Source organism: Gorilla gorilla, chromosome 15, assembly GCF_029281585.2.
Source record: "Gorilla gorilla gorilla isolate KB3781 chromosome 15, NHGRI_mGorGor1-v2.1_pri, whole genome shotgun sequence".
NCBI classification, from domain to species: domain Eukaryota; kingdom Metazoa; phylum Chordata; class Mammalia; order Primates; family Hominidae; genus Gorilla; species Gorilla gorilla.
This window is the reverse complement of record NC_073239.2, coordinates 108,777,441-108,803,180: the sequence shown is the minus strand read 5'-3', so window position 1 is coordinate 108,803,180 and position 25,740 is coordinate 108,777,441. Positions and strand designations below refer to the sequence as shown.

Genomic DNA, 25,740 nt, shown 5'->3' with positions numbered 1-25,740 from the left:
TATACTGCAAAGTCAAGCTCCAAACATTTGGGAAACAGTTCTAGAGGCTGCTGGAACCCCAAATGCTACTTGCTTTACCTACCCCTTGGGAATCATCAAATGTTATTTTTTGTACAAGACTGGGGATGAACCTGCTCTCTGATCCCAGTGCTGTGCTCTGCTGTGCAGTTCCAATGGGGCAGGCTGTTTCCTGGACCCTGAGATCTCCAGGCTCCCTGTGCCTATTTCTTGTCAGCTTTGCCCCATCCAGGAGCTGGGCTGAGAGCTTGTCAAGTGCCCTCTGCTTTGTACCACTCCATCAGGTCCTGAAGAATGAAGGGTACCAAGGTGGAAGGGGCACAGGATTAAGAGTAGGGACACCTGCAAAAGCTCTTGTGTTACCACCTCATCTTCCAACTTTCATATGGGTGAAAACGTTCATTCAATTGCTTCTAATTCTGAAGTTTTGTGATTCCTTGAAATGTACTTTGGGGATGACAGCCAGCATTTCCATTTCGCTGCAATTTCAGAGTTTTGCAGTGGTTTGCCAATCATAACACTTTCTAATTGGCACAAAATCCACCTACCTGTTGCCTCTCAGGCTTGGGTAACATACTTCAGACGCTTTCTTAGGTAAGTCTTGGCCCTTGGGGTGTTATTTGCCCAGATGGTAAAAACATTTAAGTAGGTCTGATTATTTCATTTTCAGTGGTTTCAACGCATTTTTGTGGCCTGGGTGTTTACTGTAATGTGCCCAAGTTGTTCATTCTGAGCCAACGGGGTCACCGACAGAGAGAAGACTTGACAAAGGAACTCTTCTCTACTCCCCTCTTGCCAGATGAAATATTGTTTGTAAAAGGTCTTTGTCTTGAGAGGATCACATACTTTGGTTAAGAATCCACTTTGGTTAAGCCGGTTGCTGGATTCAGAGACATGAACGGGATAGACAGTCCACCGATAACTTTATAATAACACCTTTTTAATAACACCTTTAATAACTTTTTAATAACTTTAAAAAGTTATTAAAACTTTATAAAAAGTTAATCTAAAACTTTAATAACTTTTTAATAACAGCTTTAGCCAGGGGTTTATGCAGCATGCACGACAAAACTGGAATATAATGTGGTAGGTGCAGTAGCAGGGTCCACAAAATTATTTTAGGTAGATTTTAAAAATTATTAAGACATCTGTTTTATACAAGAAAAATTCTTATGAAAATTTATAGACATGTGTTTGAAATTTAGAATAAGTTGCCTCTGCTTAGAATTATTAAATATTTTGAAAGGAAACACTAATAAATGCTAGATAAACTTTTTCTTTCTTTTTGATACAATTTGTGTTTACTTTAAATGCAATATTTTCTTATCTGAAAAAAAAAGTGAGCACTTAGCAAATCTCTTCATTATTTTGGAATTGGCCAATGCTTATAAACTACAAACAAATATACAGATTGTTCCTTGTGCTGATATTTTTGTTTTCAAATTTCTTAGTCCTGTTACTTAACAAATGGCTGATATCTTTGTTGGAATCCCTGAACCTGGCTAAAAGATGTTTTTTTTTTAAAAAAAAAAAAAAAAAAAAACCAAGAGGCTCCAAGACAAAGGAGTGCACAGAGGCAAAATTTATCACTTTGGTAGCTTTTGCAGGGATGAAAGCCTCCAGTTAGAATGTTTGACTTACTAATGGTTCTTAATAATGAATCTTAGCCAGCAGCCATCAGAGAAATAAATCATTAAAGTGAGAAAATGGGTGTCAACACAGGAGTGATCTACTGAATTGCCATTATTGGTGTTCTTTCGGAGGGGAACTGCATGTTGACAGGCAGTGACTTTTTCAGGAATTTGGGATATTCTTGAGCAACAATGTAAAGATGAAGGCAGGGGGCTGGGCACAGGGGCTCATGCCTGTAATCTGGGAGGCCGAAGTGGGCAGATCACTTGAGGCCAGGAGTTCAAGACCAGCCTGGTTGACATGGTGAAACCCGTCTCTACTAAAAATACAAAAATTAGGTGGGAGTGGTGGCACACACCTATAATCCCAGCTACTCAGAGACTGAGGCAGGAGAATTGCTTGAACCCAGGAGGCAGAGGTTGCAGTGAGCTGAGATTGCACCACTGCATTTCAGCCTGGGCGACACAGCGAGAGTCTGTCTCAAAAAAAAAAAAAAAAAAGATGAAGGCAGGGTAAATTGTACACACATACAAATACAGTGCCATTATGATACCTATTTATTAGGATTTGAGAAATTAATTAATATTGATTTAAGGCCACAGAGTCATTGGATCACTTGATTCTGTTTAAAAGAAGTTTTCGTTTGGGTAGGATTGTTTTGGTTTCAACCTGTTCCTTTTTTCTAAGTCTTCGTTTCCAACCTTCTACTCAGAATGAATTTGACATTGCAAAACTGGCTTGTATCACAATAGCTACTATGCTTTAAAATAGGGTAGGTGCTTTGGCATCTTTGGAGTTTTAATGTACGAACCATTCATAATTTATCCCTAAAGCGAGTGTGGATTGTTTTATTTGTGAATGTTCTACATCCCCTGATCTGAAAACTTACCAAAAAAGCCAACATTGAGATGAAGCAGGGACCCCTTTTAGGGGCCTCCTTCCCCCCACTCCCCAACAAGCATGGAAATAAAGCGAAATCTTGAGTTCCTGCAAGGGAAATTCCAGGCACCCAGCTAGCCCTGAGAAGTAAGGAGCAACTTGGTAAACAAGAAGGTAATAGTAGCTTAAAACAATAGCCAGGGAAGTTAGAGTTGCGAGATGTTTGGTTCCCTACAGAAACTAAAGGTAACATCTTAACATATATCCCTGAGTTGTTTTTCAGAAACCCAGACCCCCACCAAATGGATCCCCTGGCATGCAGACCTCAGATAAGGGAGAACTGAGGACTGAATTCTGACCTCTGTTCTTTATTCTGGGTTTGTTTTTTTTTTGCCAGGGTCTGGCTCTGTTGCCCAGGTTGGAGTGTAGTGGTGTAATCATAGCTTACTGCAGCCTCGACTTCCTGTCCTGTGATCCTCCCATCTCAGCCTTTCGAGTAGCTGGGACTACAGCCACGTGCCACCATGTCAGGCTTTTTTTTTTTTTTTTTTTTTTTTGTAGAGATGGAGTCTGGGGTCTCGCTTTTTTGCCCAGGCTGATCTTGAGCTCCTGGCGTCAAGTGATCCTTTCACCTTGGCCTCCTAAAGTGCTAAGATTGCAGCTGTGATCCACCATGCCCAGCCTCCATTCTTTGTTCTAAACTTTTTCCTGAAGGGCCTGGAGGAAGTCACACCCACAGGCCAGACCCCACATTCTTTTCTGCTGAACCCAAGTCTTTTGACAAAGCTTCCCTTCTTTAACCAATTGCAAATCAAAAAATCTTTGAATCTACCTACGACTTTGCAAGCCCCCCACTTCAAGCTATCTCACCTTTTTAGGCCAAACCAGTATATAACCTCCATGTATCGATTTACAATTTTGCTTGTAACTTCCACTTTCCTGAAGTTTACCCCTGCCTTTAGAAACCCTTGCTTATAAGCCACTGGGGAGGTCAGGTCTTAGGCGTGAGCTGCCCAATTCTCCTTGCTTGGTGTCTTGCTAATCAATCCCCTTCCTTCTCCCACTATAAAACTTTGGTATGAACGTTTGGCCTTACTGTGCTGGGCAAGCCCACTCCAGTTTGGTTTGGTAATGTCATTGAAACCAAGCTATGATATTTGTAGATACCTTAGATCTTTATGGTGATGCTGTAACCTCATAGTTTTGTTTTGTCTTATTTTGTTTTGTTCTAGTTCCACATTTAAAAAGATCTCACGGAGGTTTCTGCCCCAAGGCTGGCATTTCCACACAGCCAGTCTTTCTAAGCCAGTCTTTCCACACCAGTCTTTCTAAGAAGCAGCCCTATGGGCCAGTAACAGCTACATTTTTGTTGAGCAAAGGCACTATTAAAATCATCATCTACATCTTTCAGTAAAACCATAGTTAGTCAAGGAGATCCTTTCAACTCAGAAGTCATACAGAGAGGTAGACTCCTTTGCTTCTGGCTTTTGTTGTTGTTGTTGTTCTGTTGGAACTTTGGAATGTGTTATCTTGTTAGGGCCTTCAGTGCGATTAAAGAAAAGAATCCGGGACATCATTTTTCACCATAAAAGCTGGGACTTTTCATCAGTAGGTGGTGAAGAGTTCCCAGGTGTACTCCAGGAAGTTTTGGAACAATAAGGCACACCAAAAAGAAGCAGGCTGCCTCATTTGGAGTGACTGCAGGGATGGGGCAGCCCGCAGGGAGGAGAGGAAGTGGCTCCTTCCAGCAAATGCTGAGCCAAGGTGGCTTGTGCTCCTCACACTTGATCTGCAGCAGCAGGAGGCTTCCATCCTAGGAAATTGCCTCGAGGCTGCTCTTGATCTTAATTTTCACCAGATTTCCCTCAGCCCCACTCCGCTCCTTTGCCGGTTCAACAAAGACCAACAAACCTGTTGACGGCTGAGGTGAAAACCAAGAGGAAGGCAGATACGGGGCTGATTCTCTTTCTCTTCCTCTTCCTCCCCTGCTCAAACTCTGAATCCATGCTTTACTTCTTTTTCTTTTCTTTTTTTTTTTGAGACAGAGTCTTACTCTGTCACCCAGGCTGGAGTGCAGTGGTGTGATCTCAGCTCACTGCAACCTCCATCTCCTGGGCTTAAGCGATCCTACCATCTCAGCATCCCAAGTAGCTGGGACCACAGGTGCCCGCCACCACGCCTGGCTGATTTTTTTTGTATTTTTGGTAGAGATGGGGTTTCGCCATGTTGCCCAGGCTGGTCTCAATCTCCTGAGCTCAAGTGATCTGCCCGCCTCAGCCTCCCAAAGTGCTGGGATTACAGGTGTGAGCCACCATGCCCAGCCTATAATTTAAATTAAGACCAATTGATTAAATGAGTTAAAATTACAAAATTGAGTTGCTGAGTCAGATGCAATGCATATATACACACACACACACACATATATACACATATACATATATAAACATGTATATACATATATATATAGTTCTTTTCCAATGACATGGTTTCACTCTGTCACCCAGGCTGCAGTGCAGTGGCACAATATTGGCTCACTGCAACTTCCACCTTCCAGGCTCAAGCGATCCTTCTGCCTCAGCTTCCCAAGTAGCTGGGATTACAAACACCCGCCATCAGGCCTGGCTAGTAAAAATAGGATTTCACCATGTTGGCCAGTCTGGTCTCGAACTCCTGACCTCAAGTGATCCACACACCTTGGCCTCCCAAAGTGCTGGGATTACAGGCATCAGCCATCATGTCCAGCTCCTGTTTACTTCTGCATAAGAGCTGGTGACCCCTTTGCTTCCCTCCACTTCCTCCTCTTGTTTCTTCCCCTGCCTCTCTTCTCTCTCTTCTTTCTTTCTCTGCACTGGCCCACCTTCCCCTCCATCTGTTCTCCATCCCAAAGTTGGAAGGCAGTAGTCAGGGTTAGGTCCTGTCCAATGAAAGCAAAGCTGGGTCCAAGGGACAAAGCACAAAGCTTTTTATGCATTATTACTTCTTCTGCCTTAACTTAAATTCCTCTTTTCTTCTCTCCTTAGCACACAGAAGCAGTCTCTAGAACAACTCTTCCTGAGCAAAGCCATAGCTTTTTGTTGTTGTTGTTACTTGCCCTCTTCCTGTTCCTGCTTTAAAAAAGAAAGTATCTGTGTCAACTTATGTGAACATGGTACTTTCTTGTGGCTGTTCTTCTGAGGATTCATTCTCTGGTCTTTCTGATTTCCAGTCTCTCCATCCTAGAATCAATTTCCTTCATTCCAATACCCCTTGTCGGAGATCTAGGCTACCTCCAGTCATTCCCAAACATGGACTTCAAAACATCTTTCCAGCACTGCCTTTGTCCCACTCCATTATGGTATCCAGCGGCTTGACATGATGCTTCTGTTCTTCATGTAATCTACAGCAGAGAGGCTGGGAAAAACTGAAGTTTCTTTAAATACAGGACAGTGCAGTCTCCAGAGGCCAGAGTCTCTTTGCCAGTCACAAAGAACCCTTAATTGCTTTGTAAAATGTAGTCCAGCCCTCTTCACAGATTCGCAGATTACAGAGTTATTCATCCAAACAATTTCCACGTACTGCATAGAGGGTTTCATGGACAGTAGCCTTGATTCAGACCAACCTGTATCTCTGCAACCCTCACTACAGACCACTTTTTCACAGTGGAGTTGCTATTTGGCTATGGCTTAAAGGATGACCCAGAATTCCTCAAGCATAGAAAGAGGGGAAGGGCAGTAAGAAGACCAGTGTGGTTGGAACAGAGGATACAAGGATGTGTGTGTGTATGTCAGGAAGGGATAAAAGTTGAGGCTAGATTATTCACAAGACTATTCACCTAGTTGAGTTTGGACTTCATATTGTGCAGGTCAGCATTTCACAGAAGACTAGCCCATGAAGATGCTAATCAATGCTCCAAGATCAAGGAGCTCACTTGTTTAATAAGTTGGGGATTTGAATGCTGAATCCCCTTTTTAAACAGTCACAGTTGATTTTAGAAAACTGAGGGCTCTGAGAAGTCCTGCAATGAAAAGAAAACCTGCTTAATTTTGTATAAAGGTTAATCCAACTTTTTTTTTTTGCAAGGAAATGATTTCCCCCCTTCCCCAGCCCCCCATAACAAAAATTAACATCTCCAGGAACAATTTTCCTTGGAGTCTGGAATTGCTGCTGTCTGCTATGGGAAGCTGTGGTGAGGTTTTAATTTTGTTTTGATTTTTAATTAGGGAAGACACATCATCTTGTTTTCTACTTTGGAAATGGTGTATGGAGGGAGGGGAGATGAGAATTAAGAAAAATAATTGCAGTTGTTCACATAAGAGACATTATTTCTAAAGCGATCTTTCTAAAGAGTAAGGCTGACTAGGTCCTTACTTAGAACCCTACTGACATTCCCTCTGCCCACAGGTTAAGATTCAAACTCCTGGATAGGATTGACAAAACCTTCCGTGATCTGGTTCCTGCCTGCTGCTCCAGTTCCAGCTCCTACCACTTTCCCCTCCTTTAGACCAAATTCTTGGAGAAACAAACACATCCCAACAAACCAGAATGGCTTATGTACTCCCTCCAGCTGCTCCTGTCTGAGCTCTTCTCATTGGCTGGAATGCAGTTCTTCTCTTTGCCCATTTGGCAAATGCCTATTCATCTTTCCACAGAGATCAGCCTCTCTAGGAACTTTCCAGAGCCATCCCTGACCTCTGTGGTCTGTGCAGCCCACCAAGCCCCCACCCCTGTGTAGAGGGAGTCACTTCTGCTGTATTACCAGTGCCCCTGTGGTGTAGTTTCCACCTGGGGTTCTAAATGCAAACTCCTGCATGATACTATTTGTGTGTTGTTCCTAATGTAGACTTACAGCCTAGCACAGTGCCTGGCCCATAGTAGGTGGTCAGCGTCAATAGGTTGAGTAGAATGTGATGATGGGAAAATGCAGAGAAGGGGAAAGCTTCAGGAGAAGTGGAATGGGTGGAATCAATAGGTCTTGGTGATTGATTGGGTACGGAGGCTTAGGGAGCCAAGGCACACCCTGAGGTGAGCTAAAGACCTCAGGAGGAGGAGTTTTGGTAGAGGGGAAAGGTGAATGTCATTTTAAACTTACTTCTTTTTTTAAATTTTTATGTTTTGTTAAGGTAAGATTTACATACAGTTAAATGCATAGATATTAATTACACAGCTGGACAAATAAAACATGCTGAATTGAAGATGGCCACATTTGGGTGAAGGTAATGTGAAGATGGCCAGCAGTGTGTATGAAAGAAAGCACAGAGTCTGGTGCTAGAGACCGAGCTCTGGGGTCCTTGTGGGAAGTGACACCGAGTGCAGATAAGGTGACCCCCTGCGGTGAGAAGTTCCAAATATCCCAGTATCCTGAGGTGGCTCCAGATACTGGGATATCTGGAGCTCTCTCACTAATCACTAGGATGTTTTCATCTTCGTTTGGCTGTTTTCTGCTTTTGTTTTGGCTGGGCTGGGCTTCCCTCTTGTTGTTTGGGCTATTAAAGGATCAGAAACTATGCTGGAGAGTAGAAGGGATATGGAATGGGATGGCCACAGTTAATTGGGAACATGTGTAGAGGACCCACTCTTTGATCTGCATAACCACGCTATGAGAGCAGTTTCTTCATCCACTCACAGGGGGTCAGTCCATCACTTCCTGAGTGAGTGACAATGCTCCAATCCCTGGTGACTAGGGCCACCACACACAACAGATGAGGAAAGAAATTCTAAGATAAACAAAAATGACTCATAGCATAATATGAAAACTGAAACGTGCATTAACCAAGCTATCTCTGCATCCTGAAGCAGCAGAGTCATTTGCTAATGAACTTATTAGGAAAATAAATGTTCTCAGTTGGAGGTTAGCATTCATTTACCCCAAAGTATACTGCATTTAATTAAAGGTACAGGAAAAATTTTCCTGGCCAGAGGAGTTATGGTGATGTGACAGGAGGATCCTTGTCTGAAAGTCTAGACATCTTTGGTTCTTTGTCCAATTCTCTCTGCTGTGAGACCTAGGGCAAGTCATCTGGCCTCTCTGAGCCTCAGATCCTTCTTTTGTAACCTGCTGAAGATGTCGATGTCAACCCTGAATCCTGTATTTACTCAACTTCTCAACAAATATTCTTGGCTGGGAGTGATGGCTCACGCCTGTAATCTCAGCACTTTGGGAGGCTGAGGCAGGTAATTTCTTGAGGCCAGGGGTTTGAGACCAGCCTAGGAAATACAGTGAAACCCCATCTTTACCAAAAAAAAAAAAAAAAAAAAGAAGAAGAAGAAGAAAGAAAGAATCAGCCAAGCATAGTGGTGCATGCCTGTGGTCCCAGCTACTCAAGAGGTTGAAGTGAGAGGATCACTTAAGCCCAGGAAGTTGAGGCTGCAATGAGCCATGATGGCACCAATGCATTCCAGCCTGGACAACAGAGTAATACCCTATCTCAAAAAACAAACAAACAAAGAACAACAACAACAAAAACCCAAATATTCTTCAAGCTTCTACTCTGTTCTGGGCACTGAGCTGGTTAAATATCCCTGCATGAACACTTTTTTGATGTGGTCCCTGGCCAAACAGCTGTTACTCCCAATTCAATGCATGGCTCTGTTCTTTATGCCAAACTTGGAAAAGTGGGCTGGGTACCACTCTGGTTCTTTAGAGGAATTTTGTTGTGGTTCAGGCGACTGTACATCATAGTGCAAATCTGTTGCCAATAGTGGAAGGAATGCTGGGATTGGAGTTGAATAGACCTGAATTTGGGTCTCAACCCTGCCACTTACTAGTTTGTGACCTGGACTAATTTACTGAGGTTCTTTGAGCCTCACTTTTCTCATCTGTTAAATGGGGATAATAATACAAGTTCCAGTTGCTTTGAGAAATAAGATGATGTGTTTGGAGGTGCTTGGTGTTTTTCTTCCCTATTGTCTGAGAAAGCAGCAGGTGCCCCTACATCTTTCTTCACGTCAAGTGTTCCAAATACCCAAGCCATTCACCCAAGCCACGACTCGGTTTATAAACGGTTCCTGGGACTTGGGAGACTAAAGTGGCCCTACTTCGGCATTCCCTCAGTGCTTTCCTCTCGTTGCATTTCAGAGAGATTTGAAATCAGACCCATTTCCTGGCCACTTTCTACAAACTGGGAATGGAGTTTCTAGCAACATTTTCCCTCTGGAAATACACTATGGGTGTACCAGGGAGGTAATTTTAATTATATTTTGTTGAGAATGCTTCCAGAAAAGTATAGAATATAGTCCATGACAACTGAAAGGATCTAGAAATTCTGTCATGAGGGCCAACTGCCTTTACAATGAGGACTCTGAGGTTGGAGTGGGGGATTGACTAGCTCCAGGGAACGCTGGGAGTGAGTGGCAGATTGGCAGATGGGTCTCTTGCTTGATCTACCTCTTGGTCTAGCGCTGTTTCTCATAAACCACAGGATCTTTCCAATCCTAAACTGTTGTAACTACTTGTATCTCAAGTGATCTGAAAACAGCTGGCTTAATCCACGGGGCTCTCCTTGCCTTTTGGTGTTGAAGGATATTTCCTAATTTACACCACTTGTGTGACCTTTCAAGGTAAGGTAAACTCTGGTGGCACTAGGGACAGCAAAAAACACCAAGAGGCCAGGGTATATGGCCACTCAAATGAGAGTTTAGATAGAATAAGCATCACTGGAAAAGGAGGGAGAGAATCCAGAGGCCTTGGTGGAAGATGGACTGCTGCCTCTTCAGTCTAAAGGCCTGTGGTGCAGAGAGGGCTCCCATATGGCACTCTGGGCTTTGACATTAATTAGGGTCATGAACAAACAGCCACAGTATAGACAGCTCTGGGGACAGTGGAGGAAATTGTTAGTGATACCACATGAGGCCTCCCAGTCACAGCTCTCCCTCCTCCCTATCTTCCTTTTTTCTTCCCTAAACTTGTCTTTTTTTTCTTTTTTGAGACAAGGTCTCACTTTGTCACCCAGGCTGGAGTGCAATGGCACGATCTCACCTCACTGCAACTACTTCTGCTTCCCAGGTTCAAGCGATTCTTGTGCCTCAGTCTCCCGAGTAGCTGGGACTACAGGTGTGCACCACCATGCCCTTTCTGTATTTTTTAGTAAAGACAGGGTTTCACCATGTTGGCTAAGCTGGTCTCAAACTCCTGACCTCAAGTGATCTGCCCATCTCCGCCTCCCAAAATGCTGGGATTATAGGTGTGAGCCAGGACGCCTGGCCCTTAAAAGTATCTTGAATACTTTTTATATGCCAGATTCTGTGTTAGAGCCTTAACCCTGACCCCAAAGAGCTGGTGCTTTTTCCTTTCCTTGTCTCTCTTCACAAACTCATCTGTCTTTCATGCTCATCTCTCCACCTTTTGTCCTTCCTTCTGCTTCATCTTTTTTTTCTCCTCTCTCATATGTCTTTGTTTTATTTGTAACCCAGAAGTCAGCTGTGGTTTCCTGGCCTTTGAGATCTAGATGATATTACTTTGAACTTACTCCCTGCCCTGTAGAATTCCAAAGTCTTCCCACACTTCTAAAAACTCCCATAGGAAGTGGAGGGAGCTTTTATTTTCATGGTCACTTCTGACTCCAACCTCGGCACTTCCCTTGAATTCGTTTGGTTCACAGGCCATTTTTACCACTGCCACAACTCCCCTCGCCCCGCACCATCCAATCGTCCCTTGCCAGTTGGCCCTGACATGAGATTCTACCTCTTACTCGATTTCCATAAAAACAAAAATAAACAACACTGTAGTGAGTTGAATAGTGTCCTCCTGAAAATATATGTCTATGTGGAACATCAGAACGTGACCTCATTTGGAAACAGGATCTTCGCACATGTAATTAGTCAAGTTAAGATAAGGTCATGCTGGAATAGGGTGAGCTCTAAATCCAATGACTGATGTCCTTACAAGAGGACACACAAAGATACACAGAGAAGAGGGCGGCCACACAAAGATGGAAGCAGAGTTGGAGTTTTGAGGCTATAAGCCAAGGAACTTCAAGGATTTACATGACCAACAGAAGCTAGGAAGAGCCAGGGAAGGATTCTCCCCTAGAGCCTCTGGAGGGAGCATGGCCCTGCTGACTCCTTGATTTTGGACTTCTGGCCTCCAGAACTGTGAGAGAATAAACGTCTGTTGTTTTAAGCCACTCAGTTTGTGGTAGATTGTACAGCAGCCCTAGAAATTAATACAGTCCATTTGCATTTGGGTGTGTAGGCAAATTTCCTGAGGATTTGGGAGTGGAAGGTGGGACAGAAGCCAACCTGCTTTTCAGCCCTCCATCCCTGCCGTTCCACTGGTTCCCACTTCAACCACCCATCCTTCCTTTCCCCTGCTCAACTTGTTTCTTCATCTCCTCTTTCTATACAGTCCCCAAACTCCAAATTCATCCTACTCTATTATGCAGAACTCCAGCTCCCAAACTCAGCTCCCAGCCCATTGTTCAGGTCAGAACCCCTCCAGATCCTCAGCTGCACAAAAATACGTTGCAAGGAATAGCAGCCTCCTCTCAGAAGGGAGAGGTGAGTTTAAAAAGCTATCCCTGTCCCTCTTTGGGGAGGACTGGCTCCTTCTCTATTTCCTGTCCTTCAGTCTAGCAGAGGCAATGGGGTGGGCTGAGCCAGGCTTTGCTCTCCCCTACTCCTCAGAATATTCAGGGTATGGATTGTGGAAGTGGAGAGGGACCTGTCCGTCTGTCAGTTAGTCTAGACTGATAAGACTGTCCCCTGTGTCTGAATGCTTCCCTGGGCACTTCAAGGAGATACTAAAGGAATACAAGAGGTTGTCCCTCCCTAGAGGAACACTCCAAAGACAACCCTTAGTCTTTCTTCTTTAAAAAGCTTTGTTCAGTTTGTTTGGTCTTTTGCATCTTCAAATAGGAATCTCTTATGTTTTACCCCCTCCTCCTCCTCCTCCTCCTCCACCTCCTTCTCCTCCTCTCCACCTCCCCTATCTCCTCCTCCTTCCCCTCCCCCCTCCTATCTCCTCCTCCTCCTTCCCCTCCCCCTCCCCCTCCCCTCCTCATCTTATGTGTAGAGCTTTTAAAAGTTCTGTCACTTACTATTTTATTTTATTTCTTATCCTCGTACATTTCTAAGACCCATGGGTAAGTATTTTTCCTTCCAGTTTCTATAGGAAATAAGGAAAATCAAGCCCAGGGTAAAGTAAGTTGCCCAAGATTATCTGTGTTTAAGCCACAGAACTTGCCCTAAACTCTAGGCCAGTACCCTGTCTGCAAACCCTATGGCTTTCTTAGAGTGGTCAGGAGCTGTGCCTTTAGCCTGGAAAAACCTATTTAACTTAGATCAGCCATCTCCTGTTAGAGCTAGAGGTGAAGTTTGGTTCCACTTCAAAACCATGCTGTGTTTTAAGAGCAGACTTCTAACCTAATTTTAAATTTAAGTTTATAAGTCAGTTTTTAAAACTCTGTATTTTGACTCTGGATTCAGAGAAATATTCTTACTAGGTTACACGAATATTTTGAAACTCAGTACTTACTTTTTTTTTTAATTCAATAAAAGTTTGCACAAACAATGCATCCCACAGGAGAAGCTTATGCCAGATCCCAGATGTTTAACACGTTTGCTTCAGATATTAAGAGTTCATGGCCTCTTGTGCTTGTTAAACCAAAAAACGCAAGCCCATAGAAATGACTTTTAATAACTAGGAGTGCTGCAAGGTCAGGCTGAATTCTGGGCAACCGCAGCACTTCAATAACTTTTTTGATCACAGATTGTGTGTGTGTGTGTGTGTGTGTGTGTGTGTGTACTTTAAAAAAAAAAAAATCCAAGCAGAGAATTCAGTGAAGGGCAGCATGAACTCTTACTTTTGACTCAATTTCACTTCAATTGATACATGCAGAAATGTTCAAAAAGTTCCTTTTCTAATTCTGACATCAACTATCTAGTTTGTAATCACTTACCTGGGTCTGCCATGCAATGAACCAACCATCTACTATTGAATCTTGGGGTTAGTTATTTTGATGGATGCTAAAAATAAAGTGTGGACCACTTTTTGTCTTAGTAGCTAGCCTCCATCACGTATAGAGTTTCATTTCATGATGATCCAGGATAAACATTGGTGGCATAATACAGTGTGGAGGTCTGTTTGCCCATATGCTGAATGGCACCAGGCTAGTGTGCTTCTTGGATCTGCATGTCTTCTTTGAATAATTTTACATAGGCATTTGGGAAGAGAAAAATAAGTTATAAATAGGCAATTTTCAGCCTGATAATTTTGTGGGAGCCTCAGCCATTGTGATACTTCAAAGGGACAGGTAAGGTTATGTGCTAATTATAAGTGAAGGAGCCTTAGGTGATTTTTAAAACTTCCTTCTTCATTCCGACGCTACGGCAACAGCATCAAACAGCTCTAGAGCGCTGGCCACTTACAGAACTTGGGACCAGACACACCTTGACACACTATTTAGACCAAACAGAGGGAGAACAACCAAAGAAAGGTTGGAGAGGTACTGTCCACAAATTCCACTCACTTTACAGCTTGTTTATAGGAAGCTCTGTTCATGACACTGAAATTGTCATTCAGCCCAAGACCAACGTAAGTTGCCAATGTTAATATTTATACACACCCTGTATTATTGTAAAGTGGTCTTCATTATATAATTCGCATTTAAATAGTCCTTCAGAACAGTGGTCCCCAATCTTTTTGCAGCAGGACCAGTTTCGTGGAAGACAATTTTTCCATGGACTAGGGGTGAGGGAATGGTTTTGGGATGATTCAAGCACATTAAATTTATTGTGCACTTTATTTCTATTATTATTACATTATAATATATAATTAGATAATTATACATCTCACCATAATGTAGAATCAGTGGGAGCCCTGAGCTTGTTTTCCTGCAACTAGATGGTCCCACCTGAGGGTGATGAGAGACAGTGATAGATCATCAGGCATTAGATATTTTTTTCTTTTTTTTCCAAGATGGAGTCTTGCTCTGTCACCCAGGCTGGAGTGCAGTGGTGCAATATCGGCTCACTGCAACCTCCGCCTCCTGAATTCAAGCAATTCTCCTGCCTCAGACTCCTGAGTAGCTGGGATTACAGGCTTCCGCCACCACACCTGGCTAATTTTTGTATTTTTAGTAGAGAAGGGGTTTCACAGTGTTGGCCAGGCTGGTCTTGAACTCCTGACCTCATGATCTGCCGGCCTTGGCCTCCCAAAGTGGTGGGATTACAGGCGTGAGCCACTGCGCCTGGGCAGGCATTAGATTCTCATAAGGAGCATGAAACCTAGATCCCTTACGTGCGCAGTTCACAGTAAGGTTTGTGCTCCTATGAGAATCTAATGCTGCCACTGATCTCACAGGAGGCGGAGCTCAGGTGGTAATATGAGTGATGGGGAGAGGCTGTAAATACAGATGAAGCTTCACTCGCTCACCTGCTGTTCAACTCCTGTTGTGTGGCCTGGTTCCTAATAGGCCACAGGCTGGTACTGATCCATGGCCTGGGCTTTGGGGACCCCTGCTTTATAGTGTATAAAATGCTTTTGTGTTTTTTCTTTCATTCACCAAATATTTGTTCAGTATGTACTATACTGTCCTAGGCTTTAAAGTAGACATTAGAAATGCAAAGATGAATATGGCCCCATCCCTCCCCATTTTCTTATTTTGATTATCATCATGACTCTGAGAGGTTGCTGGGGCAACAATTATAATTATCCCTTTTTTTTTTTTAGGAAAGAGATTGAGGCTCAGGGAGGCTCTTGCACTGTCACCATGTTTAAAAAGTATTAATGCCAGAACTTCAACTCAGGTTTTCTGCCTCTAAATCCCATTTTTTAAACCCAATCTTTTTTTTTTTTTTTGAGACGGAGTTTCACTCTTGTTGCCCAGGCTGGCACGCAATGGCGTGATTTGGGCTCACTGCAACCTCCACCTCCCAGGTTCAAGTGATTCTCCTGCCTCAGCCTCCCGAGTAGCTGGGATTACAGTCGCATGCCACCACGCCCAGCTAATTTTTTGTACTTTTAGTAGAGACAGGGTTTCACCATGTTGGCCAGGCTGGTCTCAAACTCCTGACCTCCAGTGATCCACCCATCTTGGCCTCCCAAAGTGCTGGAATTGCAGGCATAAGCCACTGTGCCTGGCCTCTAAACCCCATCTTTAATGCCATAAACAAATACTCAGAGGCAAGCAATTAAAGGAAATAAAAATTTATGCAAATCACAGTCGAATAAAAATGCTAAAGACTCAGTTCCGAAGAATCTTAGAGGGACACAGTTTTCTGAGTACTCATATGAAATCTCTTGTGTTTAAGTGACAAGAACTAAACATGTATTAACTTAGGCAAAATATATTATTTATGGGCTTATACCTGGTGTGATTTGTGTACTAGTACTAGGGGAAAAGTAGAGGTGAATTCAACCAAGAATGCAACCAAGAAATCTAATGCCTTTGGAATCCTTCACCATCTCTTATCTTTACTTCTCTCAGCACATCAACTTCACTGTCTTTTATTATGGATTGACCTGTTCTACCTGGGAAACGTGGCCACCAAAGTGTCTTGTGTCACTATAAAGAGGACTGTTTTTTTTTCTAGTTACAGTTTTAAAACAAATTCTAGGGAAGGATTTTGACTGACCGCCTTGGGTTAGATACCATCTCATGAACCAATCAACTCTTACTGGGGAAGTGAAATAGTGGGAAATCACAGCAGCCACGCAACTTTGGAATGGAGGAAGAGTGGTCCTCATGATGAGACTAAAAGCAGATGTCGACTCTGAGTCTCCTACACTTAATTCACACAAATGTTTTTTCAGGGAATATCCTATTAAATTTCTGGAAATTAAATGTTTGCTGAACTCCATTACACTGTTGTGCTGTGTTTAAAGGTGGTAGCACAAGGTCAAAGGTAGAAACAGGAAAAAGCCACGTAGTAAAACTAAGGAATCATCATTACTTTTAGTGACATCCTGCCCAGAAAGTGAAAAAGGAAGGCAGGATTTGCAGATGGCCCAAAGCGGTGAAAGCAAAATAGTGAATGTTGGGGAGATGATGACTATGAAGAGCTAGGCATACAGCATTGCAGCAACAAATGATACGAATTTTCAGGCATGGCTGTAGTCATCTTGGAAAAGATAGGAGTAAGAGTACAGAAACTCCTGGAGCTCAAGAGGTTATTAATCTTCTGGTCTACTCCCTTCATTTTTCATGTGAGTAGACAGATCCAGGGAGAAGTAATCTTCCCAAGGCTATCATAAAGCCTTAGCTATTTCATTGGCAAAAATGGGAAAAATAATGACACCAACCCTTACATATGTCAGGAGGTTTTTCTTCAGAGAGAAATTGGAATAAAGTTACCAGAAGTTGGATAGTGCATTTTCCTCCCACTAGGCTGACACTTGCAAGGGAGGTGGAATAAATACGCAGATGGCTGATGAAGGTAAGACAGGTAACAAAAATGGGAGATGCCAGAAAAGGGGATAAAGGGAAGGTCTGCAGTCACATGGGTCTTGAAAGTAGACAATCTGTATCATGCTAGACCCTCGACTGGCTTACCCAGGATACTCCTAATCCTGTGGGTTTTCTCTTAGTTATGTGCCCGGGCTGGCCACCACCTGAGGGTTTTCTCATTTACCTGTCCCTTCTTTCAGATATCTTAACTTGGTGAAGCGACTTTCCCAACATCCATTCTATCCCATAAGCAGCAGCCATGTGGTTTGGGAAATTGGTCTCAATTTAAGGGATAGGCCTGATTAGTCAAAATGATATCTTATCCTCTTTGCCAGTATTGGTTCAAAAATAAGCATGTGACCTAATTCTGGCCAAAAGGATAAGAGGTTTGCTGGCTTCTTGGAAAGTTACTTTCTCTTAAGAGCATTCCAGGGGAATTCATTCTATTCTCTTCACCTGAATTGAAGGAGGAGGGTCTTCCCCTGGTAGCCATTCTACAACCACAAATGGAACTAGATTTAGGATGAAACTTACACAATGCAGAACAGAGAAAAGGGAAGGAAAACACTCAATGCTAAATGGTTGAATTGCAAATCAATGACTCTGAAGGCTGATCTATCTTTGGATTTCCTCATAGGTTAACCATATTAGTTATCTATTGTCGTGCAACAAACCTTTCCCAAACAGTGGCTCAAAACAACAGCATTTTATCGTTATTTAGTTTATGAATCTGCAATGTGGGCAGGGCTGAGTGGGAAAGGCTTATATCTGCTCCACAAGCGGTCAGGTGGGGAAGCTTAGCCAGGACCAGGGGGATCCACTTCCAAGACGGCTCCCTCACAAACTGGAAAGTCAATGCTGGCTCAGTCAGATGTGAAGGTCATGGGCCTTATTCTTTTCTATGTGGCCCTCTTCATTTGGGTCTCCACAAACTGCGTGGGCTTCCTTAGAGCATGGTAGCTGGATTCCAAGAGTAAGCACACAAAGATAACTATGTAGAAACTGCATCACCTTATCTGACCTAGCATTGGCCATCACATAGCATCATTTCCAATCTACTTTGCTGGTTGACCAGTCGCTATGGTTAGCCTAGATGAAGTTCAGAGGACACAGTTTCCAGCTTTTGTTGAAAGGAGTTTCAAAGAATTGTGGACGATTTAAACCACTGCGGAAACTAAAACATTTCCTTTTTTTTTTTTTTTTTTGAGATGGAGTGTTGCTCTGTCACCTAGGCTGGAGTGCAGTGGCGTGATCTCGGCTCACAGCAACCTCTGCCTCCCGGGTTCAAGCAATTCTCCTACCTCAGCCTCCTGAGTAGCTGGGATTACAGGCGCCCACCACCATGCCCGGCTAATTTTTGTAGTTTTTAGTAGAATGGTGTTTCACCACGTTGGCCAGGCTGGTCTTGAACTCCTGACCTCAGGTGATCCACCTGCCTCGGCCTCCCAAAGAGTTGGGATTATAGGCGTGAGCCACCGTGCCTGGCCTCCTTGTTTCATGACCATTCGAATTGGGTTTTCTGTTATTTATTTGGGGCTGAAAGCATCCTTTTTCGTGGGTTTTCTGTTTATCTGGGGCTGAAAACATCCTTGTTGATACAGTTAGTGTCACCTCAGCCGTGGGCAGCAGAATGTCCTTAACGAACAGCCCTCAGTCACAATGCCAATTGTAGCAAAGTTACCGGTAATTTGTTACCAGTAATTTAATACAAAGGTTTTGCAATTATTTATTTTTTGTTCTTTTCAAATCACAGCAGAATCAAGCTTACCACAATAATAGCAGAAGAGTCATTTATTTAAATTCAAGTAGAATTCTCTGAATGGGAGTAAAGGGATGGAATCAAAGCGAGGATGCTCCACAGGGCACGTGGGAGCTTTACTCCAGGTTGAGAGCCGTTGGGCTGGATGCCTCTTTTGGTAAGAGAGTTGGAAACAACTTTAGAGTTTCGTTGCTGTGGCTCAAATTCTTTTTCTTCTCCACAGAAGCTCCTGTGAATCCAGTGCAGCCGAGGACTTGTCACCAGGCATTTGATAATCTCTCTCTAGTTTTGATGGTCTTTTGGTGGACAAGGGAAGAGATTAAAAAAAAATTCTTCTTGATCTTCTGTCTTGGTCCTCTCCATGATGAACTCTACCTAAATACAACAAATCATTTTTTAGTGTCCACTGTGTTTTTAGCACTCTGATAAGGCCATTGCAGATAGAACCCTAATAAGATGTTACTGTAAGAATCTAGAAAATAAGTAGAGGGCAGTTGGAGAGCAATGGGAGACTACTTAAAATCCAATCCTAATGCAGGTGTGACAGTCTTATGAAAGAAAGGAGAGAAAAAGCTGAGCGTCTATCTGTTGGATTTCAGGGTACTTCCCTGCCCAGAGGTGCAGCAGCAGATCTCTTGACCGTCTCCTCCCCAGCTACCTCTGAAGTGGACCAGGGCAAACATCTGATCAACGGGTGCCCAACCATAGACTAGCCAGCAATTTGTACCTTGTGTGTGGCCTGACTGGAAAATATGAGCTGAGCCAATCAGATTCCTCTCCCAGAAAACTGGGAAGGGAGAAGCACTTACTTCTAAGGTGGTGGCTCCTGAGCCCAGAGTCTGGATAGATATACCATTGAGGAAGTAATTAGAGAATCAGGTGTAGACTGCAGCTTTGAGAGACTGGTGACTCAGATAAGCTGATTGGGATGTGCAGGTGTGCAAAAAGAAGCAGTCTTCATGGAATGCGAGGCCGAGGGGTGTCTGGGCTACCTTAGGTCCTGCACTTTCTGATGCCTGCTTGTTCAGTTCTCTGAATATGTTCCCATATATGTTCCCTTACCCAAAGTAAGGGTAGGAATAGAATACCATTCCCTGCCTTTTACTTGAGCTAATTGGAGAGGTTTTCTGTTACTTGTAACCATCAGAATTCTGTCCAGAACAAGTCAAGGACCCACAGAAGAGATGACAATTCCAATGGGCTTTGAGTAAGGAAACAACCGTAAGTCTAGGCTTTACAATTTACCAACTAAATCTGTGACTTAACAAAAGGAGCTTGAGCTTTAGAGTCACACATAGTTTTGGGTTCAAATCCAATCTGTACCATTACTTCTTTGTGATCTTGGAAAATTTACTTATCTGTAATGCCTAGATAATGCCTACTAATTCTTAAATGGTTGTTGCAAGAATTAGACTAGACGTATAAACATATTTATTTATTTATTTATTTAATTTTGAGATGGAGTTTCACTCACTCTGCTGCCCAGGATGGAATGCAGTGGCACCATCTCTGCTTACTGCAACCTCCACCTCCCAGGTTCAAGTGATTCTCCTGCTTCAGCCTCCCGAGTAGCTGGGATTACAGGTGTGCGCCACGTCACCCGGTTAATTTTTGTGGAGACGGGGTTTCGCCATGTTGGCCAGGCTGGTCTCAAACTCCTGACTTCAAGTGATCCACCCCTTTCTCAGCCTCCCAAAGTGCTGGGATTACAGGCATGAGCCACCGCACCCAGCCAATGTATACACACTTACTTACATGGACCATTAACACAGTGTTTGGCACGTAGTAGGTCCATGAAGAATGACAGCTATTGTCATCCCCAAGTATGTTGATGTACTATTTGGATGGGAGAAAGGAAGTAATCTTTGACCCTGGTCCCTGCCAGTAACATAAGATGGCTTTTTTTTTTTTTTTTTTTGAGACAGAGTCTCGCTCTGTCGCCCAGGCTGGAGTGTAGTGGTGCAATATCGGCTCACTGCAACCTCCGCCTCCCAGGTTCAAGCGATTCTCCTGCCTCACCCTCCCGAGTAGCTGAGACTAAGGCATGTGCCACCACGCCCAGCTAATTTTTATATTTTTAGTAGAGACGGGGTTTCACCATGTTGGCCAGGATGGTCTTGATCTCTTAACCTCATGATCTGCCTGCCTCGGCCTCCCACAGTGCTGAGACGACAGGCATGAGCCACCACGTTGGGCCCATAAGATGGTTTTGATGGAAACATTTTTATATTTCCCAATATTTTAAGAGTGGTTTTATATATTGGGGTGTGTGAGTCTCTGGGCATGCGCGTTTGTTTGGCAAGGATGTTGTTTGGCTCTTCCTCCCCCGTTTCCTATTGAAGTTGTATTCACTATGTCATTGTTATTAATCAGGCAAGCAATATGAGATGAACAGGAGTGATGAGTTGCTCAGGCTGCCAAACAAGTTCATGTTTTGTAGGAAATGCCAAATTGTTTCCTGGGGGGATGTTTCTTAGGAATGGAAGGGTATGCCTCTCTGGCCCTCACAGACCCTGTCCCCTCCCTGGAGTGCTGTCAACTCTCAGGGCAATGGGATAACTCTTTAAAAGCCACTTTATGGAGCTGCCGCCCAACTGTGCTGGAAATATATTTGCATTGTTTTTTTTTTTCCTTTCTTCTGGTAAAAATGTAACCCACGTCAAGTAGGAAATGGATTACAGAGCTGCCACATTTCCTCAAAAACTATCCCAACATCATTAGTCCCTTCATAAGCTAGAAGGGTGGAGGAAGATAGTGGAAGGCTGGGAGTGGTGGAGAAAGAGGGAATGTCTGAAAAAAATAGGATTATAAAGCATTTTGAGCCCCTCCCTCCACTTCTAATTCATAGAGAGATTAACGTGTAAACTAACAAACCAAAGGTCTTAACTAAAGGCTTAAAAGAGATGTCCTTGAATATTGGGTTCATCTGCCAACCACATTTATTCATGAATTATCTTTATGGATGTGGAGTGGGTTTAAAAACAGATGAGGAAAGCTTTGGCGTCCTAAAACTGCCTGGGGATTTTGCTGGGCGTAGGTGTTTTCCTAAAACTCTGATGAAAGCAGAAGTTACAAATGATAGGCTTCGAATGTTATTTCACACAGTGATTTTGAGTGGCATGTACAATCACTAATATTCAGAAGTAACTTTCTGAAAAGTTGTTAAATCTTTCTCATCTCTGCTATTAAAAAATATTTAGATTTTATATCTAACCCAAAGGACAGAAAATTTCAAGTGAATTGTATTGAGGGTGAGAAACTGAATCCTCTAACTTACTATTGGCTAAATTGGTGCTGCCCAGTGACTTGAGAGGGGAGTCCTGGGCACATTGGTCTGGAACTCTGGGGTCACGATGGGGTTAGATATTCTCCATTCCAGAAAATCATGGTGGGAGGACATGTCAGGTAACTATTTCTATGTAACAAATATTCCCCAAATGCCATGGTACAAAAAAAAAATCATCTTTTATTTCTCACGCTTGCTGGGCAGCTGGGGATTAGCTGTTCTAAGCTGGGTTTACCTGGCATGACTCTGCTTTAGGGTGTCTTACCCTCCTTGGAGCAGCTGGCTGGCCCAGGGAAGTCTTCTAGCATTGGTAGAAGTACAAGAAGGCAAGCAGAAACACATGAAGTCTCTTAAGGCCTAAGTGCAGAACTGAACACGATTACTTCCATTTCATTCTGTTGACCAAAGCAAATCACGTGGCTGAACCCAAAATCAACGGGTAGGGAAATATACTCCACTCCTTCAGTGGAAGGAACTTCAAAGTCATAGCAAAGGGCATGGATACAGTGCACGATGAAGTCCTGGGGCCAATACTGTAACCTACTAAAAAGAAGGAATATCACTAGGACTGTGGCTCCAGTAAGTGGAACCACATAGCTTATCTGCAACTGTGACAGGTTAGACCCTTCTGTGGTATTGATGGTAGCTATCATAACTCAACGCTAACGCTCAATATTCCTCCCAACTCTCCTAATTTTCATTCCATTTCCCTGATCAGGCAACCGTTTGGTTATCATTTAGCTTCCTGGATAGCTATTTCTTCAGGGCATAGTGTTTTGGCAGTAAGATACATGTTTGGGCCTTGCAACAATCCTATTTCTCATTCTATATTAATAGACAGACATACTATTGTCTACTTCTGGTGAGCCTGACCAAACTTCCTTCTTCAAGAGAGATTTACTCAGTATGCTAAAAGAGAAAAGGAGCAAGTTTCTAAGCTCGAAAAGCTGAAAGTCAGTTGTTCTATTATGTAAATTCATTGTGAAGGCAGTGGGCAACCAGTCACCCTCTCATGGGGAGACCACTACCAGGGCATAATTTTTACGCAAATTTCTCTAGTTCCTATAGATAAATAACTTCAGCACTTGGCCTTTAATAGTGTAGGGGAAGGAGGTCAGGCGTGGAGGCTCATGCCTGTAATCTCAGCACTTTGAGAGGCCGAGGTGGGCAGATGGCTTGAACCCAGGAGTTTGAGACCAGCCTGGGCAACATGGTGAAACCTTGTCTCTGGGCAACGTGGTAAAAACCTGTCTCTACAAAAAAATACAAAAAATTAGCTGGGTGTGTTGGCATGCCTATACTCGCAGCTACTCAGGAGGCTGGGATGGGAGGACCCGCTGAGCCTGGGAGGTGGATGCTGGAGTGAGCCATGATCGCGCCACTGCACTCCAGACCCTGTCTCAAAAAAAAAAAAAAAAAAAAAAAAAAAGGTGGAAGGGAAGGATGGATGGTACAATCTGCATAATCTTATTGCTAGGTAGCCAAGAACATGAATGATGTATTGGAGGGGTTTAATCAGGGAAGCAGAACCACTAGAGTCTTACTGATAATGGGACTAATCTCTTGCAGAATTATGTGAGAAACTGGTGAAGTAAAGGTCTGAAAGTGGAATTGAAGGGTTAGAGAAAAGTCGCTAGCCAGCCATCCTGAAGCCCTGTACAGGTGGACTTGTAAGGCCAGAACTTGCAATGATTCTAGGAAGCCGCACATGTCTAACTGCTGGAGTGGTACCCAGGAGGGGGGCTGTGGAAAAGTCCATACATAGCTGCCACTTCTGGAGGTCTCCCACCAAGCTCTCGAGTCATCTTGGGTCCTCTGGCCAGCAGGGACTAGAGTTGGGAAGAAGAGCTAGACATGAGGAGGAGGATGAGCAAGAACCTCCCAGAATCTCTGTGTGTGTCTGCCACCACGTGTAGTCATGAGGATCTTCAGAGGGAGTGGCTCTGCTCCACTTTCACCTTCCAAATCTTACCTCAATTCTTCTTCTTGGCCAACCTAACTTGGAACCATATAGGGAAATAAATTTGGGGAAATGGAGTTCCAACTTAAGCAAGCTGATGTGGGTCCAGAAGAATGCAGGGTCATTTGCTTCAGGTTTGAGTCATTTCTTCCAGTCCATACAGAGGTCACAGAAATAGGGGTTTAGATGTTTCTCTGCTCTTCTCAGTGAGTCTGGGAGCCTTTGTTCTTGAATCCTGAGCAGTTTCATGTGCTCTCATCCTCTTTGGACCAGCTACTCAGCCTGGGTGAGTTGATCATGTGGTTGGTGGAAAACCTCCTTTTGTTTTTGGATTCTCTCTTTGTTTCCTCCTTCACAGATTTCCTTTGACCCCACTGGTGCTATTGCCTCCTGCTCTAGGTGCTGAGTATTTTTCATTTACACCTCTAATACAACTGTGTCAGCCTTTTAGTGCTATGAAGTTTCATTGATTAGTGGGGTTTGGAGGAGGCAGATGGGTGTTTTGAGGAAGGGCTTTGTGGGAGGGCACTGAGAAATGAGACTCTCATGATTAGTTCTCCTGGTGGAGCATCTGTGACCACCCATTATCCCATTGTTACCTTAGTTTAGTGGGTAACAGTTATCCAGGTAAGATGATGAGGGAGGGAAAGAAAAAAGAAAAAAGCAACTCTTCTCACTACAAATAGTTCCTAGCTTATTCAACTACGTATCCTGTGGATTAATGGGCAAATTCCTTAGTAAGCTATTCAAGACCTTTTGGAGCCTAGCCTTTTTATTTTTCTCTTCTCCTGAATATATACTAGACTTTGAGTAACACTGGATCTCCTGAAGCCCACTCAGGGAAACCCTTCAGAGTGCATGAAAGAGACAGAGAAGTGCAGATAAAGATGATGAAGAAGGCATGATGGTGACTCTGTGCTTGTTTTCAGGTCAAGATGTTGGCATTCTGATAAGGTGGCCATCTGAGAGACAGAGAGCTATGTATCCATAAAGATTTTTCTTTATCTACTTGGGACAAACTTAAAGTTTCTATGACCTTAATAAGCTCTTTGATAAATTTTCATGTTCTATGTCTCCCATAGAATGCCTACAGCATGAGAAACATTTTTTTGGTATGTTTAATATAATCTATATGTCATCATTCATGACAGTGCCTATCAGAGTAAGTAAATCCAGGTGTTAGAAAAAAACCCCAAATATTAGTGGTTTAACACAATAAAATATATTTTTCACTCACATCACCATCCCATCAAAGTTAGTGGGCAGTGGAGAGAGCTTTGTTCTATGAAGCCAATCAAGGACACAGACATTTCTCCCATCTTGTTGTATTGTGAGCTTTAGCAATGGTTAGCATGGTTTAGTCCAAGGTTGTCATGGAATGGAAAGAGGGAGAGAGTGGGGTGAAGGCTCACCTGTTCTTAGTTGCCTAGATGCAGAAGTGAAACTCTATTTCTGCTCAAATTCCATTGGTCAGAACTGGTCACATGACCTTACCTAGATGCAAGGGGAGTGGCTAGGCAAAGCAGTTTAGCTTCATGCCCAGGGAGAGGAATTGAGGTTTGGTGAGCATCCATGACACTTCTGAAATGTCACTTTCTCTCTGAAGCAAGTGCCTAGGACTGCACCTGTTATATGGTAGGCACTCAGAAATGTTTTTTGAACAAATACATGAAATGAATGAATATGTATAGGCTTCTGCTGTTATGTTCTAAGGCAGAAAATGGGAAGGAAATAATTTTGAGAGAAGCAAAAATCTGTCTGGTACCCCCAATGTATTCATGACCATTTATTTGTAAAATTATCTCACAAGCACTCTAGGAATTTATACTCTTTGAAAGCTGTT

At 43.3% G+C, this 25,740-nt stretch overlaps 1 protein-coding gene across 1 annotated transcript in view; it reads left to right on the top strand.

Moving 5' to 3' along the window:
- The window catches only part of TC2N (tandem C2 domains, nuclear), an 85,226-nt gene that overhangs the window by 615 nt on the left and 58,871 nt on the right, over positions 1-25,740 (top strand). The window lies entirely within an intron of this gene.